At 36.4% G+C, this 18,825-nt stretch overlaps 1 protein-coding gene and 1 long non-coding RNA gene across 6 annotated transcripts in view; one reads left to right on the top strand and one right to left on the bottom strand.

Annotated features, from left to right (window-relative positions):
• LOC145542353 (uncharacterized) overlaps positions 1-18,825 on the top strand; it is a 163,140-nt gene that overhangs the window by 58,994 nt on the left and 85,321 nt on the right. The gene's annotated exons all lie outside the window — the stretch shown is intronic.
• The window catches only part of PDE1A (phosphodiesterase 1A), a 479,731-nt gene that overhangs the window by 440,961 nt on the left and 19,945 nt on the right, over positions 1-18,825 (bottom strand). For 3 of the 5 annotated variants that reach the window (XM_081580991.1, XM_081580995.1, XM_081580992.1), the window contains exon 5: positions 17,177-17,304. The exons of the other annotated variants lie outside the window; for them this stretch is intronic. The gene's annotated coding sequence lies outside the window, so the exon portion shown is untranslated. The remainder of the gene's footprint in view (positions 1-17,176; positions 17,305-18,825) is intronic. 5 annotated transcript variants of the gene reach the window in all.

Below are 18,825 nucleotides of genomic sequence, written 5' to 3'. Positions count from 1 at the left end.
GTGCTGAAGAAGACTCTTGAGAGTTTCTTGAACAGCAAGGAGATCAAACCAGTAAATCCTAAAGGAAATCAGTCCTGAATATTCATTGGAAGGACTTATACTGAAGCTGAAATCTCCATTACTTTGGCCACCTGATGCAAAGAGCTGACTCACTGGAAAAGACCCTGAAAGAATGAAGGCAAAAGGAGAAGAGGGCGGCAGAGGATGAGATGGTTGGATGGCATCACTGACTCAGTGGACATGAATTTGAGCAAACTTCAGGAGATAGTAAAGGACAGAGGAGCCTGGCATGCTGCAATCCATGGGGTCATAGAGTCAGACTGGACTTAGTGACTGAACAACAACAAGAAAAACAAAAACAAAACAGTTCACAGTAAAGATTCCATTAGGTGTTTTTAAAACAAATCCAATCTAATTTTAAAACAGGCAAATCTAATCTACATTTTTAAAGGACAAAGTAATGGTTACCCTTTGAGCAGCTAGGGCGTGGCCAGTGGCTGGAAAGTAGCCTGTAGGTGGAGGGATTAGTAAACACATTAGCACTGAGATCACACATCAGTGATTTGAGGGAGCTCTAAGAGCATTAAGGATGGTTAAAACTAGCTTCCAGACCCTCTACTTGACATTCTTACTTTAAACTTCAAGTTTAAAAACACCGACTTGTTTTTACACAGGCCATCCACAAACTTTCCTTTATATCTCACTTCTACATTCCCCCTTTTTGAAATATAACCAGTCTGGGTCAGAACCTTTTGTTAAATTTCTCCCGTTTTCCATCGATTCATCCTCCATTCATTCCCTATCTGCCACAGTTTTGTCCCTACTCCTTCTAATAATGTGATTTTTAAAGTTATATTTCGTGGAACTCTGGGAAACTTCCTAGTTATCAATCTTTCTACACATAAAGATTAAAAGGAAAAGAAAGAAGCTAGATAGGAAATAACAGAGGGAGAGAGGACAAAGATTTCTGTTTATTTTATATTCCAAATATATATTACTTTGTATAATAACATATTCTAAGTATAAATGCTATGATATAGGAATAAGAGGTGAGCTTTGGGTGTTTTATTTTAAATATTTCTTTCCAGTTACTCAAGATATGACTTCTAGCATGGAACTGGATAAAGCATCGATTTTAGGTGTTTATTTTGATAGTATGCCTTTAAAGTTTTGAAGTTTGTATTTGAGCAAAACTTCTATAAATATGGAAAACCAATTCATGGTGATTTTGCCTAGTCTTTCTTCTTTGTTAACAGTCTAAGGCCATCTACCAGTTATGAGTTTGCTTTACATCTTCTCTAAATTGCAGCACTGCTATCCAAATATTTTTTATAAACTTGGCCTTTGCATAACAAGTACAAGCAATCAAATTTTGTGAACACCTAGACTTAGGTTAGTATTTATCCTTGCTTTGCAACATAGAAATAAATCCATAATAACCTTATAAATTTTGTTTCCTATATGATCATGATTTAGAGTGAATAATTTTGAAGAGTTAAAAGCCCTGAAAGTGTCTAGCTTGGCAATTAATTAATTAGGCAATTAGTTAATTATAACATTCAAATGAAGAAACATTCTTTTCTGCTGTAACCACTTTTGTTGAGTGATATTCTTAATCACCCCCACTGATGCCATTTCACAACAGTTTGCCGAGGTCAAGAATTAGGAAATAAGTAAGAAAATTACCTGATTACCACAAAAGTCTCAGTTCCAATTGTGATCATTGAGTCAAATGACTAAGAAACTTTATTTTCTTGGCAGCTTATTCATAATCATTCTTGGTATCTCTGCCAGCTGGTGACCGGATACTCTCAGGTAATTTTCAGCAAAATGAAGGAGCTTTATAGCAGAAGTACTATTAATTTAAGAAACCTGGAATGTGATGCACCTGGCTAACAAACTAAGGGTCAATCAGCTGTGAAAAATAAAGTTGTTACTCATTTAGATATGAAATATCTTCAAATTGGGAGATTTCAAAAGCATATATATATATCTTCTCATCTTCCTTGCATTTCTTTAATAGAGTTTCAAAGAAAATACAATCCCTTAAATTTACATAGGTGTGAAGATGCAAAGACCAAGAAAAATGTTTTAAAGGGTTAGTTGTAAATCTCAGCTTGCAAAACTGGATAATGAAAAAAATAATATTCAAATCAATATTGTTTACATTCTCAGTTAAGAGAAAATCTAAGTCCTCTTTAATAATAAGTTTTCAAGTTCTTTTACATAATAAATTTTTATAAAGCTTAAGTTTTGTAAACAACGTTTTGTATAGCAATTTTATGTAGTTACTTCTAGTTAGATTTTCAATTTAAGTTAATACTATTTTTCAGTTTTTATTGTCCTTAAAATGAGTTATTAAAATGAAGATAGTATTTATAAACTTAGAAAGGATATATTTTTCATTAAACTCGTATTCCCGATTTCCTTAGTTGCTAATAAAACTTCAAACACATTTAAAAATTATTTCAAATGTGTCTTCTGTCCTCTTATAAAATGTTTTTATACTAACAGTAAACACAGACTAGGTATGTATTTCTATATTTCTCAACGGTATAAAACATGTAATTTCACTTGAAAAAATTGGTTTATACAAGTTTAACTGAATAAAACAACTTAGAAACTTTTCCTTGAAAGTCCACATACAATCAGTTTTCTTCAACACTAAAGTCTGTATTTGTTTGCTGGATATTAGCTCTGACCCTCAATTTTTCATTATGCTCTATATAAATTCTCTACTCTAGCTAATGGTTTTATCAGGGAAGAACTGCATTTAGCATGAGTCAGAGCAACTTAGAAAAGATCCCTCTTAAATTCACGAGGCTTTAGCCTCTCACAGAAAACAGTCTAGAAGTGGGCAGTCCGGAGCTGTCTGGCCACTGCTGGAAGGCATCGGGGCCCAAGCTGCTCCATGGCTATGTGTGCCCCTTAACCTGAAGGTCTAAGATGCCCACTTGAGCTCCAACTGTTCTTTGGCCTTCTGCTCAGTAGGGTAATAGAAGGCCTTCTACGTCTTTCAGCATAGAAGGAGGATGACCTCCATCTCTCCTTCTATCACCCTTATTTGAAAGGAGATCTACCAAAAGTCCCATGCAGTAATGTAACACTTGTGCTTACATGTCACTACCAAAAGCTTAATACTTAGCTGAACTTAGTTTCAAAGTGAAGCTGGAAAACATACATTTTTTTTAATGTGGTTGCATGTTGGCTTTGAAATAAAATTGTTGTTTTTCAGTCACTGAGTCATGGCCAACTCTTTGCAACCGCATAGACTGCAGCACATCAGGCTCCTCTGTCTTGCAGTATCTCCCAAGTTCATTCAAATTCATGTCCATTGAGTCAGTGATACTATCTAACCATCTCATCCTCTGTCACCCTCTTCTCCTCCTGCCTTCAATCTTTCACAACATGTGGGTCTTTTCCAATGAATCAGCTTTTCACATCAGGTGGCCAAAGTATTAGAGCTCCAGCTTCAGCATCGTCCTTCCAATGAATATTCAGAGTTGATTTCCTTTAGGATTGACTGGTTTGATCTCCTTGCAGTCCAAGGGACTCTCAAGAGTCTTCTCCAGCCCCACAATTTGAAAGCATCAGTTCTTCAGCATTCAGCCTTCTTTATGGACCAAATCCCACATCCATACATGACTATTGGAAATAAAACTAAGATTCAGCAATTGAGGAAAAACAGGAGAATGAATGTCAGAGCAAGGAACTAACACTGTTCTGCCATATTTATATATCCATTGTTATTCAAATAAAACATATTTCCATTTCTGTATCTCTGTTCAGCAAAATTTCATTTCCTAAAATGTCTTCTTCCATTCTCATGTTATTCTTATTGTGGTTCTAACTTTTCTTCAGTGTCCAACTTAGTTTCTATTTTTTTCTATTTTTTTCCAACTTCCTTGGACTTCACTCAAGATTAAGATAGAATGTTTTATCTATAACACTAATTTGGAACCCATAGCGTGCTCAATCTCATTAATAATTTATTTTTGTGACTATGTGCTATGTTTCCAATGATGTAATGTCCGAGCTTCATAAGTTCAGACACCATGCCTTTTGCCTCTCTGCATCCCTGGGATATGAGATTGTACCTGTCTTATTCCATAAGGCATTTGAGATAACTTACACAGAATGTTCAAAAGTAATAGTATGTGCACTAAAAACTGGAGCAGGAAAAATATAAGCTAAAATAAGAAGCCAAGACATAAAGAAAACAGAAGTACAAAGTATGAAAAATAAAAACGGATGTTGTAAGAACCAACTCTTAAAACTTTTAACATTGGCTATATTTTTGACAAAAAAACATATTTGACTAAGCTACAAGACCTTCTAGAACGAACACCCAAAAAAGATGTCCTTTTCATTATAGGGGACTGTAATGCAAAAGTAGGAAGTCCATAAACATCTGGTGTAACAGGCAAGTTTGGCCTTGGAGTACAGAATGAAGCAGGGCAAAGGCTAATAGAGTTTTGCCACGAGAACACACTGGTAATAGCAAACACCCTATTCCAACAACACAAGAGAAGACTCTACACGTGGACATCAACAGATGGTCAACACCGAAATCAGATTGATTATATTCTTTGCAGCCAAAGATGGAGAAGCTCTATACAGGCAGCAAAAACAAGACCAGAAGCAGACTGTGGCTTGGATCATGAACTGCTTATTGCCAAATTCAGACTTAAATTGAAGAAAGTAGGGAAAACCACTAGCCCATTCAGGTATGACCTAGATCAAATCCCTTATGAGTATACAGTGGAAGTGACAAATAGATTTAAGGGACTAGATCTGATAGACAGAGTGCCTGATGAACTATGGACAGAGGTTCGTGACATTGTACAGGAGACAGGGATCAAGAAAATCCCCATGGAAAAGAAATGCAAAAAAGGAAAATGGCTGTCTGAGGAGGGCTTACAGATAGCTGGGAAGAGAAGAGAAGCAAAAAGCAAAGGAGAAAAGGAACGATATTCCCATCTGAATGCAGAGTTCCAAAGAATAGCAAGCAGAGATAAGAAAGCCTTCCTCAGCGATCAGTGCAAAGAAATAGAGGAAGACAACAGATTGGGAAAGACTAGAGATCTCTTCAAGAAGATTAGAGATACCAAAGGAACATTTCATGCAAAGATAGGCTCGATAAAGGACAGAAATGGTATGGACCTAACAGAAGCAGAAGATATTAAGAAGAGGTGGCAAGAATACACAGAAGAACTGTACAAAAAAGATCTTCACAACCCAGATAATCATGATGGTGTGATCACTCACCTAGAGCCAGACATCCTGGAATGTGAAGTCAAGTGGGCCTTAGGAAGCATCACGACGAACAAAGCGAGTGGAGGTGATGGAATTCCAGTTGAGCTATTTCAAATCCTGAAAGATGATGCTGTGAAAGTGCTGCACTCGATATGCCAGCAAATTTGGAAAATTCAGCAGTGGCCACAGGATTGGAAAAGGTCAGTTTTCGTTCCAATCCCAAAGAAAGGCAATGCCAAAGAATGCTCAAACTACCGCACAATGGCACTCATCTCACACACTAGTAAAGTAATGCTCAAAATTCTCCAAGCCAGGCTTCAGCAATACGTGAACCGTGAACTTCCAGATGTTCAAGCTGGTTTTAGAAAAGGCAGAGGAACCAGAGATGAAATTGCCAACATCCGCTGGATCATCGAAAAAGCAAGAGAGTTCCAGAAAAACTTCTATTTCTGCTTTATTGACTATGCCAAAGCCTTTCACTGCGTGGATCACAATAAACTCTGGAAAATTCGAAAAGAGATGGGAATACCAGACCATCGGACCTGTCTCTTGAGAAACCTGTATGCAGGTCAGAAAGCAACAGTTAGAACTGGACATGGAACAACAGACTGGTTCCAAATAGGAAAAGGAGTACGTTAATGCTGTATATTGTCACCCTGCTTATTTAACTTATATGCAGAGTACATCATGAGAAATGCTGGGCTGGAAGAAACACAAGCTGGAATCAAGATTGCCGGGAGAAATATAAATAACCTCAGATATGCAGATGACACCACCCTTATGGCAGAAAGTGAAGAACTAAAGAGCCTCTTGATGAAGGTGAAAGAGGAGAGTGAAAAAGTTGGCTTAAAGCTCAACGTTCAGAAAACTAAGATCATGGCATCTGGTCCCATCACCCTGTGGGAAATAGATGGGGAAACAGTGGAAACAGTGTCAGACTTTATTTTTTGGGGCTCCAAAATCACTGCTGGTGGTGACTGCAGCCATGAAATTAAAAGACACTTACTCCTTGGAAGGAAGGTTATGGCCAACCTAGATAGCATATTTAAAAGCAGAGACATTACTTTGCCAACAAAAGTCCGTCTAGTCAAGGCTATGGTTTTTCCAGTGGTCATGTATCTATGTGAGAGTGGACGGTGAAGAAAGCTGAGCGCCAAAGAATTGATGCTTTTGAACTGTGGTGTTGGAGAATACTCTTGAGAGTCCCTTGGACTGCAAGGAGATCCAATCAATCCATCCTAAAAGAGATCAATCCTGGTTGTTCATTGGAAGGTCTGATGTTGAAGCTGAAACTCCAATACTTTGGGCACCTCATGCGAAGGGTTGACTCATTGGAAAAGACCCTAATGCTGGGTAGGATTGGGGGCGGGAGGAGAAGGGGACGACAGAGGATGAGATGGTTGGATGGCATCACCGACTCGATGAACATGGGTTTGGGTAGACTCTGGGAGTTGGTGTTGGACAGGGAGGCCTGGCGTGCTGCAATTCATGGGGTCGCAAAGAGTTGGACACGACTGAGCGACTGAACTGAACTGAACATATGCTATTCCTGGTAGCTAAATAGAAAAGGGAAATATGACCAATTATACATTACTACTGAAAAGTGAAGGAGGGGGAATTATCAGTGAAAGCAAATCCCTTTCCTATCACTAAGTTTTAAAAGGAATTTTTCACTCAGTGCTTTATAATGTCCTTAGTAGCATTCCCATGTCAAATACAGTGATGGGCTTATGAGGCCAATATTATAGCATTCATCAATAAAGGGCATGACATCAAACACAGCAGTGAAAGTTGTTTTACAGAGAGTCATTTTAATTTTTTTTCTTATCATTTTAAATAAAGAATAATCAATTAATAGACACAATAAAAATAATTGGAACATATCCTTCAATCATCAATATGTAACACTCTCTTAACCTCATTTCTGAGGTAGGCCAGATAGTGTAGAGCTTAAGGTGAATGTTTCCATATATTTGACATGTGACATTGTGTGGGGAATTGGCACAGGATAGAGATAAATGCACAGGCTCTGCCACATAATTGGCTGTAATGCATTGGGTAAGTTACTTTAGATTTCTTTAATTTCCTTATCTACAAAATGAGAATAATAATAGTACTCATATCATTGAATTGATAAGAGCATTATAAAAGTAATGTTGACAAAGTTTGAACAAGAGCTGACATATGATAACTGCTATGTAAAATAGTTACTAATTTATGTTAAATAGTTAGTAATGTTGAAACACTTACAGAAAATTGAGAAGGCAGGCCAAGGATTTTATCTCAATGGATGCCCACAAGTTATTCACTCAGTTCTTCCTTATTATGAAGAGAATGGCAAGAACCATTATCATGAAAGAAACTAAAGGTTTTACTCTACAACTCAAATTTTTAGAATAATGTTTTTCATGTGCTTTGTTTTAAAATTTGAGTCATTGCAAAGAAAAGAGAAAGAGAAATTAAGGAAACAATTCCATTCACCATTGCAACAAAAAGAATAAAATACTTAGGAATAAATCTACCTAAAGAAGCAAAAGACCTATATATAGAAAACTATAAAACACTGGTCAAAGAAATCAAAGAGGATACAAAAATAGATGGAGAAATATACCATGTTCATGGGTTGGGAGAATCAATATACTGAAAATGTATATACTACCCAAAGCAATCTATAGATTCAGTGCAATCTCTATCAAGCTACCAACAGTAATTTTCAACGAACTAGAACAAATAATTTCACAATTTATATAGAAATACAAAAAACCTCAAATACCCAAAGCAATCTTGAGAAAGAAGAATGGAACTGGAGGAATCAACCTGCCTGACTTCAGGCTCTACTACAAAGCTACAGTCATCAAGACAGTATGGTACTGGCACAAAGATAGAAATATAGATCAATGGAACAAAATAGGAAGCCCAGAGATAAATCCACTCACCCATGGACACCTTATCTTTGACAAGGGAGGCAAGAATATACAATGGAGAAAAGACAATCTCTTTAACAAGTGGTGCTGGGAAAACTGGTCAACCACTTGTAAAAGAATGAAACTAGAACACTTTCTAACACCATACACAAAAATAAACTCAAAATGGATTAAAGATCTAAACGTAAGACCAGAAACTATAAAACTCCTAGAGGAAAACACAGGCAAAACACTTTCTGACATAAATCACAGCAGGATCCTCTATGACTCACTTCCCAGAGTACTGGAAATAAAAGCAAAAATAAACAAATGGGACTAATTAAACGTAAAAGCTTTTGCACAACGAAGGAAACTATAAGCCAGGTGAAAAGACAGCCTTCAGAACGGGAGACAACAATAGCAAACAAAGCAACTGACAAAGAATTAATCTCAAAAATACACAAGCAGCTCCTGCAGCTCAGTTCCAGAAAAACAAATGACCCAATTAAAAATGGGCCAAAGAACTAAACAGACATTTCTCCAAAGAAGACATACAGATGGCTAACAAACATATGAAAAGATGCTCAACATCACTCATTATCAGAGAAATGCAAATCAAAATCTCAATGAAGTACCATATCACACCAGTCAGAACGGCTGCTATCAAAAAGTCTACAAACAACCCTATATGCGAGACAGAATAAGAGACACAGATGCATAGAACAATTTTATGGACTCTGAGGGAGAAGGTGAGGGTGGGACGTTCTGGGAGAATAGCATTGAAACATGTATATTATCATATGTGAAACAGAACACCATTGCATGTTCGATGCATGAGACAAGGGCTCAGGGCCGGGGCAATGGGATGACCCAGAGGGATGGGATGGGGAGGGAGGTGGGTGGGGGGTCCAGGAAGGGAAACACATGTAAACCCATGGCTGATTCATGTCAATGTATGGCAAAAACTATTACAATATTGTAAAGTAATTAGCCCCCAACTAAAATAAATAAATTTATAAACGCCAAAAAAAAAAAAAAAAAAAGTCTACAAACAATAAATGCTGGAGAGGGTGCGGAGAAACGGGAACCCTCTTACACTGTTGGTGGGAATGCAAACTAGCACAGCCACTATGGAGAACAGTGTGGAGATTCCTTAAAAAACTGGAAATAGAACTGCCATATGATCCAGCAATCCCACTGCTGGTCATTCACACCGAGGAAACCAGAATTGAAAGAGACACGTGTACCCCAATGTTCATCACAGCACTGGTTACGATAACCAGGACACAGAAGCAACCTAGATGATCATTGGCAGATGAATGGATAAGAAAGCTGTGGTACATATACACAATGGAATATTACTCAGCCATTAAAAAGAATGCATTTGAATCAGTTCTAATGAGGTGGATGAAACTGGAGCCTATTATACAGAATGAAGTCAGTCAGAAAGAAAAACACCAATACAGTATACTAACACATATATAAGTAATGTAGAAAGATGGTAACGATGAACCTATATGCAAGACAGCAACAGAGACACAGATGTAAAGAAGAGACTTTTGGACTCTGTGGTGGAAGGCGAGGGTGGGATGATTTGAGAGAATAGCATTGAAACATGTATATGATCATATGTGAAACAGATCGCCAGTCCAGGTTCGATGCATGAGACAGGGTGCTCAGGGCTGTTGTACTGGGATGACCCTGAGGGATGGGATGGGAAGGAAGGTGGGAGGGGGGTTCAGGAAGGGGAACACATGTACACCCATGGCTGATTCATGTCAGTGTATGGCAAAAAACACTACAATATTGTAAAGTAATTAGCCTGCAATTAAAATTAATTAATTAATTTAGAAGATAAAATAAAATTTGAGTCATTGTAGTCTTACCAAGCAGAAAAGAATGGAAAAGGAAAATACAAATATACTTAGTATTATTCTCTGAATAAAATGATAGAAGAGTTGGTATGGCCAAACTAAAAGAAGTACAAGAAAATGGCATGAGATGGTCATATATGAATTGTGAGATTTTGGAGATCTATCTAGTCAATTATTTTAATTTCTTTATCTAAAGTGAGTATGGAATGGTGAAAACAAATGTCATGAGTTATAAGGAAGATAATCTCTTTCTGTCATGGTTAAAATTAAAATCTTGGTAAAATGCAAGAACTACTTTTTACTGGATTAAAGGTAACGTGAATTGGTGCTTTCCTGGTACATTAGGAAAAAATAATGTACTAAGTACTAAATAGACCATAAATTTGTATTAAAAAAAACAAAAATAATATCAATAGTATAAAGTTTACATGCCAGTAAACTTGATTTTTGAGAGTGGCGTCAAAGGTTGAACAATGTTTAGATCTCCAATGTAGTAGCAACTTTTTGGAAAAGAGATTATGATACATTGATGCATTATGCCAGCAGAATTTTAAATCTTCAACCAAGCAACAGCTTAACCCTGTCTCATTATCCAGATAATGTTCTTTTTAAAACTGACCTTTTTCTATGTTCACTTCCTACGAATGGCTAGCTGTCATCTTTGTAATGACCTCCTGATTGGTCATAGCTTATTTCTCTTATACTTGAAGCATCAGCTTACTACTCTTCAAAAGATAGTTTCAAAATGAATCATAAGCTCCTAAAAGACAAGGACAGTGCTTTTTATCTCTGTGTAGATCCAGAAACTGAGTCTATGTCTTTCATTAAGCAACTGTTCAAAATGGTTTGCTGTTGAAAGAATGGAAGTCAGCAGAAGGTATTCCCAGGAGTAGGTTTTATGTGCTCATAACGAGCCTTTATTGTATGAACAGAAGGGGCAGAAGGAAAAGGAATAAAGAGTATTCACTAAAGAAGAGTGAGGAAGAGATTCGTACAATAATCTCTCCTCTCAGCCAAGGGGAATAATTTGATGTAACTCTAGAGGGATCTGGTAAAGGAGAAAGGCAAGAGAAGGTTGTTTAATCTTCTGTTGGTATAAACAGGCTCCTTATCTTCTTAGATCTGAGTTTGTTAGCTTAAATCATGATCACTATAACCCAATTTAGAAAATTATGGCAAGATATCAGCTGTGGATTTGTTAAGAATTGTTTACTTTGTTGTAAAATCCATTGCTATACATTTTATATGACCTACAGTGTTTGAAAGTGAAAGATAAATCTCATTTGCCACCACTGGAAGAGACAGCTATTTCCCAATTTTAACCCTGAAAATTGATAATTAAGGAGGAAGAACTCGATATCTAACTTGCTCTTTTATTTTGGAGGAATTCTAATTCATCGCCATTTTAAAATTCCCAATGAAATATTGATTTAATCAAAGAATGCTAAAGGCACGTGCAGTAAGGGCTTCCCTGGTGGTTCAGATGTTAAAGAGTCTGCCTGTAATCAGGAGACCCAATTCAATCCCTGTGTCCTGAAGATCCCCTGGAGAAGGGAATGGCTACCCACTCCAGTATCCTTGCCTGGAGAATTCCATGGACAGAGGAGCCTGGCAGGCTACAGTCCATGGATCTCAGAGTCGGACATGACTGAGCAACTAACACTTTCACTTCACTTTCATATGCAGTAAAGCTGGTAGGAAGCAGGCTTCACACATGTTTTTATCAGATTGCTTGGCAATCGCATTATATCCTTTATAACACAAAGATTTAACAACCCTCTCTTACCCCATTGGTCTATCTTAGCAAACTTATGGAAGCAAAACCTGCTTTTATGTGCCTCTTGGGAGCTAATATAAAGATATTACTGGTGAGGTGGTTCCTGACAAAGTGTTTTATCTTATATACTTGAAATTTTCTAAGAGAATAGATCTTAAATTTTCTGACCACACACACATACATGCAATGGTAACTATGTAGAGGTGAAGAATAAGATATTTAGCTTGACTGTGATGATCTTTCCACAAGGTACACATGTATTAAAACATTAAATTGCACACCTTAAATATATACAGGTTTTATATGTCAAAGATATCTCAATACAGTTATTTTTTAAAATACCTTATATGAATATCATCAAGGTTTTAGACCTAACTTCCAGCTTTAGAGAAATAGAAGACATAGAATAACCATGGTCATGCTTTAGTTCAGTTCAGTTCAGTTCAGTTCAGTCGTGTCCGACTCTTTATGACCCATGAATTGCAGCACGCCAGGCCTCCCTGTCCATCACCAACTCCCGGAGTCTACCCAAACCCATGTCCATCGAGTCAGTGATGCCATCCAACCATCTCATCCTCTGTCGTCCCCTTTTCCTCCTGCCCCTAATCCTACCCAGCATTAGGGTCTTTTCCAATGAGTCAACTCTTCGCATGAGGTGGCCAAAGTATTGGAGTTTCAGCTTCAACATCAGTCCTTCCAATGAACACCCAGGACTGATCTCCTTTAGGATGGATTGATTATCATGCTTTAAGGAAATCATTTTCTTTTTAGTCTAGAATGTGTGATGTTTCTCAAAACAGCTAGACTGGTCTCTTCAAAAAACTAGTGTCACAGGAAAAAATAAACATGGAACTGAACTAGAATAGAGTCTAAAGAGATATAATAACCAAATGTAATGCATTAATCTTAAAAGGATCCTGGTTTGAAAAAATCTGTTAAAAACATTTTGGAGATAACTGGACATAATATTTGTGTATGAATGAGTGATACATGATTTTCTTAGTTATTGCAATAGTCTTATGATTATGTAGGAGTTTATTCTTATTCCTAAGAAATGTATGCTAAAATATTTAGTACAGTGTGATGATTTCCTCAATTTATTTTAAATAAATAGCTTAAATGGTTCAGTAAAAATATATTTCATATAATATATAAAATTCCAATAATTTATCAGTCAAATAGATACAAATATACATATACAAACATACATAAACACATAAATATATGGTTAGGTAGATATAAAACATGACAAAAAGTTAATTCTGCTGAATCTTGGCTAAAGATCTATAGTTGTTTACTGAGCTATTTCACCTTTTCTGTATGTTTTAAAACTTACATGTATAAAGGGATGTTTTTAATTAAAAATAAAACATCAGAGGAAAGTAGTAACCCACTGAGATTAAACATTATCACTGTTGTTAGTAAAAAAAAACTATATACAAATCATCTGCTATAATATAACTAGAAACCATACCAATTGCAATACATACATTACCTGATTCACTTTTTTCAAAATTGTGTTAAAATACACATAAAATAAAATTTACTGTCTTAATCATTTGTAAGTATGCAGTTTAGTAAGTATTAAGTATATTCACATTGTTATGCAACCATCACAACCACCCATCTTCAGAATTCTTTCCAGGTTGAAAACTGAAGCTCTATACCCATTAGACAATAACTCTTCACACCCACCTTCCTGCAGCCTCTAACAATCACCATTGTACTTTCTTTCTCTATTAATTTTTTATTATTTGTCTTTTTTCTTTTAAAAATTTATTTATTTTTAACTGGAGGATAATTGCTTTACAATGTTATGTTGGTTCTGCCATACAACAAATCAATTCAGCCATAATTATACATATATCACCTCCCTCCCGAGCCTCTCTCCCCTCCCCCCACCCCATCCCTCTAGGTCCACTACTGGGCATATGCCCTGAGAAAACCATAATTGAAAAAGACATATACCCCAATGTTCATAGTAGCACTGTTTATAATAGCTAGAACATGGAAGTCCATCGACAGATGAATGGATAAAGAAAATGTGGTACATATATACAATGGGATATTGTATATAAAATTTACAATAAAAAGAATGAATTGAACTCAGCTCTAGTGAGGTGGATGAATCTAGAACCTGTTATACAGAGTGTCGTAAGTCAGAAAGAGAAAAACAAATGTCATATATTAACACACATCTATGTCTCTATTAATTTGACTACTCTATGTACCTCATGAAAGTGGAATTATATAGCATTTGTCTTTTTTTGACCAGTTTATTTCACTTAGCAAAACATCCTCAAAATTCCCCCATGATAGAGCATGTGTCAAAATCTTCTTCCTTTGTATGTATATATCAAATTTTATTTATCCATTTATGGATACTCATATTACTTCTACTTTTTGAATATTGTGGGAGTGTGCTTCTATATACATGGGTGTACAAGTATCTCTTAAAGATCAAGCTTTCAAATCTTTTGGGTATATACTCAGAAGTGTAATTGCTGAATCATATGGTAATACTAATTTAAAATTTTTTAGGATAATGGGTGCACCATTTTACATCCCCACAAATAGTGCCTAAGGATTCTAATTTTTCCATATCGCTGCCAACATTTTTTATATTCTGCTTTCAACAGTAGCCATCTTAATGAGTATGTGGTTCTATCAGTGGTTAAACTGGAGTATCTTTATTGTGGTTAAGTTGTAGGAGTTCTTTATGTATTCTGGATGTTAACTCCTTATCAGGATTATGATTTGCAGATATTTTTCTCCTATTCTATGGGTTGGTTTTCACACTTGATTATGCCAGTTGATGCACAAAAGTCTTTAATTTTGATGTAGTGTAATTTATCTAATTTTGTTTTTGTTACTATCTGATTTCTTTTTATATTACCCTGAGAGATTGGCGTTATAACCCAGTTTTATACCTGAGCAAACTGTAGCTTGGAGAATGTGATTAACTTGGCCAAGTCCACACAACTACTACGAAGTGAAGCTGAGTTTCAAATTCAGTTACATCGTTCTACTAAACTATGGTGCAGTACTGATATAAATATTTATATTTTACATAATGAAGAATTAATTAGAATAAACTTTCTGTCCCATCTTGAATGTGCATATTTCTCAGTTCTACAAACATACAGTCTGATTACACTGATTAAGAGATACTCTTCCCCAGATGGCAAAGCTTGGACAGCCAAATGTCTTACATATAATCTTCATTGACATGTGAAGTACTTAGACTCAGGGAAAGATTAACAGTCACAACTTCTGGCAGACTGTCACTTTTTGGAATAACTAAACAAAGAGTTGAAGGGTTCGAACACTATGATAGTCAGGGAATGTTTGAATATGGCAGCAGGTCCATTGTTTGAGATAGTCTCTAAAATTGCACTCTGCAGTTTATGAAATTGCCAAAGACAGTTGGATGAATAACCTTTTCAATAAATAAGAGTGAGAAAGGATTTAGTTAAAATAAAAAGTATCTTTGCACAGGGATCATAAAGAAAGCTTTTACTCCCTATTTTCTGAACCATGAGCTTTTGTCTAGAAAGAACCCAAGGTCATATTCAGTTCAGTTCATTCTCTCAGTCGTGTCTGACTCTTTGTGACCCCATGGACTGCAGCACACCAGGCTTCCCTGTCCATCACCAACTCCCGTAGCCTACTCAAACTCATGTCCATTGCGTTGGTGATGCCATCCAACCATTTCATCCTCTGTCATCCCCTTCTCCTCCCGCCTTCAATCATGAGTCAACCTAAATCCTGCCAAGATCATGATCCAACCTAAATCATGGAACCCTCATAATAAAATATAACCTGGATCTATTTTCTTCCAAGTTCCTTTCTACCCTTTGGAAGGAATCATGATGCAAGATTAAGGGTCTTCTTTTAGATTTATATATCTACTGAGCATATCACCTGAGTTTCTTATGAATTTTATTCTGGATATAACAGACAAGTAAAAGACTGCAATAGAGATTCTAAAACTTCCAACATATATAAAAGCAATAGTGTCTGATTTCAAAAAGAAAGTCTACATTATAAAGGGTTAAAGAAGTAAATTAGGATAATCTGTCAACATCTTTTTTAAATCTATGTATACTTTGACCAACAAACTCACTTTTTAACAACAAAGGGGGCAGGTGACCTGAAAGCCGTTCACTAAGGAAATGGTTGAATCAGTGCATTTATACAATGGAAAATTATACTGTTATTTTAAAAATAAATCTTTCCATATGAACGTGAGGGAATGATATTTCTGCTCAATAAAAACAGCAAGTTATAGAAATGTATATACTTTGTTCCTTCTTGGAATGGAGTGTAGGAGGGCAGACAGTAGGATATAAATATTAATTAGTTTAAGACTGGAGGATGAGTTGAAGGAAATGATCAGGCTCTTTAAAGACACATATTCAATCTTTTGCAGCAGTTAAGTACTGCTCTGTAATTTTTTAACCTAGTAAAGAAAAAATGTAAAGTCTGCACAGACCTCAAAAAATACAGTCTCTAAAATTAAATTCTAGGTAATGGAATTGTTTACCTTTCCTTTTCCTAAAGGACGTTTAATAGTAATCTAATCACTTGAAAGGGAACTTTTTTTTTTTTACTTTGAGTGAAGTAAGTAACTTGAAAACAGTTTTTGAGGTCATGAACACTTAACTTTAACTTGATTATTAGAGAGAATCCCCATATAAACACCCTACCATGAATTTAAAGAATGTATTTATTGGTGGTGCTGTGCTTAGTCACTCAGCTGTGTCCGACTAGCCTGTCAGGCTCCTGTGTCCATGGGGATTCTCCAGGCAAGAATACTGGAGTGGGTTGCCATGCCCTCCTCCAGGGGATTTTCCCAATCCAGGGATCAAACCCAAGTCTCCCTCATTGCAGGCAGATTCTTTATTGTCTGAGCCGACAGTGTTGTTAGTCACTTAGTCGTGTCCGATTCTTTGTGACCCCATGGACTGTAGCCCACCAGGCTCTTCTGTCCATGGAATTCTCCAGACAAGAATACTGGAGTGGGTTGCCATTTCCTTCTCCAGAAGAAAAGCCTATTTATTGGTTAGCCATCTATTATATGTAAGAAGGCAGAATGACTAAATGGAGCTAACCTCAAGCCCTGCAGTCCAACAGTCTGAATTCAAATTCTGCCTGACACTCTCTTGGAGTATTTGACTCATTATTTAACCTCTCTTTAGGCCTCCATCTGCTTATCTACAAAATAAAAGATAATTCCCTTAAAATAGTGCCAGGCACATAAGTTTTCAATAAATGAGTTAGGTGCTGTGCTATATGATTGTTTTGTTTCAAGTAGCTCCTAGTGAAACAGACATAGACTTCTAAAAAATTAGCAATTAGCCTACCTAATGAAGTTTTCTTCTGCAAAGAATAATAAGTATCTTTAATTTCTCCCAAGTGGTATGTTCTGTAGCAGCTTGGAGGTCAGCCAAGGGTATATACAGCCATTTAGACTATCATTATTGGCATAAGTCTGAAAAGAGAGCAAGTTTTAGAAGAGGAAGATGTCTGTTTTCCCTCATACCTGGAAGCAAATATATGGTATGTTCAGAAAAGGAGAAATGAGCTTTTAAATCTAAATTTCTTTTATATAAATTATTATAATAAATCAATATAAACATATGATTTTAGCAAAAGAATAATGACTCTGGGACTAGAATGAATATGGAGGGTATTCATTCCACAAGAAGAGCAATTAATAAAAAGATGTCTGGCAAACCTTCACATTCCCCATAATGCCATCAGCACATACTTCACTAGTGGCTAACAATATGCAATATGACTTAATTAAAGGCAGGTGAATATCCAGACTATTCCAAATGCTAATGGAATCTGTGAAACAAACTATATATAACTATTTTGATTACTAACAATAAATAAACAACCATTTGAATTTCCTGAATTTGCCCTTGCAGTAGCAAGGAATTCACAATATCCTAAAGCAGTGGTCCCCAACCTCTGGGATCTAATGCCTGATGGCCTGATGACCTGAGGTGGAGCTAATGTAATAATAATAGAAATAAAGTGCACCATAAATGTAATGCATCTGAGTCATTTAGAAACCATCCCCACCACCCGTATCTGTGGAAAAATTGTCTTCCGTGAAGCCAGTCCCTGGTGCCAAAAAAGTCAGGGACTGCTGTCCTAAAGGATGTGTTATGGGTTGAATTGTGTCACACTAAAAATATGCTGACATCTTAAGCCCCTGTACCTCAGAATGTGATCTTATTTTGAAATAAAGTCATAGCAGATGCAATTAATTAAGTTGAGGTCATATTGGAGTAGGATAGACCCTTAGTCCAATGTGCCTGAGCATTATAAGAGGAGAAGTGACACAGACACAGGAAGGACGGCCCACAGTAATGGAGGCAGAGATTGGAGTTACATAGCTGCTGCAAGTCAAGGAACATCAAAGATAGCCAGACAACAGCTAGAAGCTAGGAAGAGGCAGGGAAGGATTTTCTTTCCTTCCTAGGGTTTCAGAGGGAGCATGACCCTGCTAACACCTTGATTTGGGGCTTTCAGAGTCTAAAACTGTGAAAAAATATATTTCTGTTTTAAGTCACCAGTTTGTTACTTGTTATAGCAACTCTAGGAGACATATATAATACATTTTCATTATGGATGTAATCCTTTACCAGGCCAGTTGTAGTGAATTGCAGTATACCTAAAATGCTTAGGAGCCTCTAGTTTTAAACTTGATATTACATCTTTATTTCTTATAAATGACTTAAAAATTATTAATAAACTCGTTTTCCTTTCATAAAATCAAAGCAAAATCAATCATTCAGAAACTACTGAATTCTAGTGTCAAGGATTATATGAGTTTCCTAGGGATGCCATAACAAAGTACCACAGACTGGGTAGGTGGCTTAAACAATAGAATTTATCTAACCCTGGAGGCTGGTGTCTGAGATAAAGGTGTTGATAGGGTTGGTTTCTTCTGAGGCCTCTCTCCTTGGCTTATAGAGAGCCGTCTTCACCTTGTGTCTTC

This window comes from Giraffa tippelskirchi, chromosome 3 (genome assembly GCF_054371585.1).
Source record: "Giraffa tippelskirchi isolate mGirTip1 chromosome 3, T2T-mGirTip1v1.2.pri, whole genome shotgun sequence".
Classification (NCBI taxonomy): domain Eukaryota; kingdom Metazoa; phylum Chordata; class Mammalia; order Artiodactyla; family Giraffidae; genus Giraffa; species Giraffa tippelskirchi.
This window is presented reverse-complemented; position numbering and strand designations above follow the sequence as displayed.